Source organism: Giraffa tippelskirchi, chromosome 2 (genome assembly GCF_054371585.1).
Source record: "Giraffa tippelskirchi isolate mGirTip1 chromosome 2, T2T-mGirTip1v1.2.pri, whole genome shotgun sequence".
NCBI classification, from domain to species: Eukaryota; Metazoa; Chordata; class Mammalia; order Artiodactyla; family Giraffidae; genus Giraffa; species Giraffa tippelskirchi.
Genome location: NC_137276.1, coordinates 181,329,521 through 181,332,615, shown reverse-complemented (window position 1 = coordinate 181,332,615; position 3,095 = coordinate 181,329,521). Strand labels below are relative to the sequence as shown.

The window sequence follows — 3,095 nt, the reverse complement described above, 5'->3', positions numbered from 1 at the left end:
AGATGACACCGCCCTTATGGCAGAATGTGAAGAACTAAGCCTCTTGATCAAAGTGAAAGAGGAGAGTGAAAAAGTTGGCTTAAAACTCAACATTCAGAAAACTAAGATCATGACATCTGGTCCCATCACATCATGGCAAATACATGGGGAAACAATGGAAACAAGAGACAGATTTTATTTTGGGGGGCTCCAAAATCACTGCAGGTGGTGATTGTAGCCATGGAATGAAAAGACGTTTGCTCCCTGGAGGAAAAGCTATGACCAACCTAGACAGCATATTAAAAAGCAGAGACAGTAGTTTGCCAACAAAGGACTGTCTAGTCAAAGCTATGGTTTTTCCAGTAGTTACGTATGGCTGTGAAAGCTGGACTATAAAGAAAGCTGAGCGTCAAAGAATTGACGCTTTTGAACTGTGGTGTTGGAGAAGACTCTTGAGAGTCCCTTGGACTGCAAGGAGATCCAACCAGTCCATCCTAAAGGAAATCAGTCCTGAATAATCATTGGAAGGACCTGATGCTGAAGCTGAAACTCCAATACTTTGGCCACCTGATGCGAATAACTGACTCATTGTAAAAGACCCTGGTGCTGGGAAAGATTGAAGGTGGGAGGAGAAGGGGATGACAGAGGATGAGATGGATGGCATCACTGACTCGATGGACATGAGTTTGAGGAACCTCCAGGAGTTAGTGATGGACAGGGAAGCCTGGCGTGCTGCAGTCCATGGGGTCACAGAGTCGGACACCACTCAGTAACTGAATTGGATACTCACTGGTAATATTTTTCTTTAAATCAGTTAGAATCTAGCCTGATTGAAACAAGACACTCTTTCCTGTTTACTTTGCCTGAGTGAGAGTTTTGCGTCTCCTAGAAAGAGGGAGCAAAGAGGAGATCTACCATTGTGACACCAAGAAATCTGCTTTCCCAGAATATGTGGCTTTCACAGAGGAGTTGAGCAAGGGTGTGGGTGGAGATATTGGACAACTTCCTGCAACTTGTGAGTCAGGTCATTATCATGCAGTTTCAACATTTTTTTGGAGGAAACTCCCAGGACTTCAGCTGCACGTATATGCCAATGTTATACATAAACAATTTCTAAAATCGAAGCCAGGGTCACTGTGATGTGGGACTTTCTACCCCCACAACTCCTTGTCATCTACTAAGATAATTCTGAAGGCTATGCTGGGGTCCACACGTATTCTTTCATATGTAATTTACTACATATTCTCAATTTCTAATTTGTGGCTCAAGAAGCCTTGTGACATGGGCAAATTTCCCTTTGACTATGTATGTGAATCACTCATCTGTGCATGAAGGGTGGGGTTACAAGATGGTTTTTCCAGTCTTTCTGACTCTACATGTTCTTTTGCAGTTCTCCAAACTAAGTCTGAATTCCTTAAAAAGCTTGTCAAGAGACTTGTGCCTGGCCAAGCCCTTAGAGGATGACAGCCTTGCACTGAAGCTCATTTCTCAATTAAAAAGAACTAAGCTTCCCTGGTGGCTCAGAGGGTCAAACATATGCCTGCAAGGTGGAAGAGCTGGGTTCGATCCCTGAGACCTGGGTTCAATCCCTGGGTCAGGAAGATCCTCTGGAGAAGGAAATGGCAACCCACTCCAGTACTCTTGCTTGGAAAATCCCAAGGACGGAGGAGCCTGGTAGGCTACAGTCCATGGGGTTGCAAAGAGTTGGACACGACTAAGCAACTTCACTTTCACTAGAATTATTATCCCTGGTGGCTCAGACAGTAAAGCATCTGCCTACCATGCAGGAGACCCAGGTTCAATCCCTGGGTTGGGAAGATCTCCTGGAGAAGGAAATGGCAACCCACTCCAGTACTCTTGCCTGGAAAATCCCATGGATGGAGGAACCCGGTAGGCTACAGTCCATGGGGTCACAAAGAGTCGGACATGACTGATTGACTTCACTTTCACTAGAATTATTTATTTTGCATCTGTCTCCGTTGCTAGACATTAAACTCCAGAAGGACAGGGTAGATTTCTTCCTTACTCAGCACTACCTCCCCAGCACCTAACACAGTGCCTGGCACATTCTATGCATTCACTAAGTATTTGCCGAACAAGTGAAAAAGGGCACCAGGGGCTTGGGTTCTTAGCTGCTAGACAGTGGCAGCAAGGAAGCCTGCCAGGGTGCGACTGGGCAAGCTTCCTGAGCTGCTCTTACCTCTAAGGCAGAAGAATACTTCAGGCACCTGTGATCATTGTCTGGAACCTCTTCTGACAGCTGAGGCTGCAGGATTTGCAATATTCCATCCCTAAAACCTTCTGAGCTGCAACTGCATATTCTGAGATGGATAGAGCGACACATCCACTGTGTGGCTCTATGCCTCCCTGGCTCTACTTGCAGAAATTCTGGGTGGGCCCAGGGTTTAGAAGTCTGCCCCTCACTCCTCCACCCTGTGACTGACCAACTGTGACTCCACTCACACTGCTCATCCTCATTGCACTGGATACTCTCAATCCAATCCCAATGCAAATCAGCAAGTCAGAAACACCACCTGGGCACCAGGCCCAGGGGATGAATGAGGTCTGAACCATACCCTAGTTGCCCTTATCAGCAGTGAACCTGCCTGGTGGGTGATTTTTCCCACCAGGAGGAAAGGGCAATTTGGGGTGTGGGGGTGTGGGGTGTAGCTAGGCCAAGCCATGACCCAGAGAAATAAACTTTTAATACTTTGATACTTTGCACAGAGGCAGTCCTACCAGAGGGACTTCTCTGGTGGCTCAGTGGTAAAGAATCCACCTGTCAATGCAGGAAATGTGGGTTTGATCCCTGGGTTAGAAAGATCTCTTGGAGAAGGAAATAGAAACCCACTCCAGCATTTTTGTGTGGAGAATCCCATGGACAGAGGAGCCTGGTGGGCTGTAGTCCACGGGGTTGCAAAGAGTCAGAGAGAACTAAACAGCAACAACAACAATCCCTGCCAGAAATGTCTTTTCTGTTTACAGAGCTAACTGTCCTTTGTACCCCGCTCAGTCACTGCATGTTATATAGAAGTGCAGGACTTGGGCTTTGTGTAAAGTGCAGGACTTTCTCTGCTCATGTCTGCCCTTGTGTGGGAAGTCAATGGGCTGCTGGA

The 3,095-nt window shown here is 46.8% G+C and overlaps 1 non-coding gene across 1 annotated transcript; it reads left to right on the top strand.

Moving 5' to 3' along the window:
• The first annotated feature begins 1,724 nt into the window (after window positions 1-1,724).
• Window positions 1,725-1,796, top strand: TRNAG-ACC (transfer RNA glycine (anticodon ACC)). Its single transcript has one exon. It is a non-coding gene; the product is annotated as a tRNA-Gly (tRNA).
• Window positions 1,797-3,095: the final 1,299 nt, after the last annotated feature.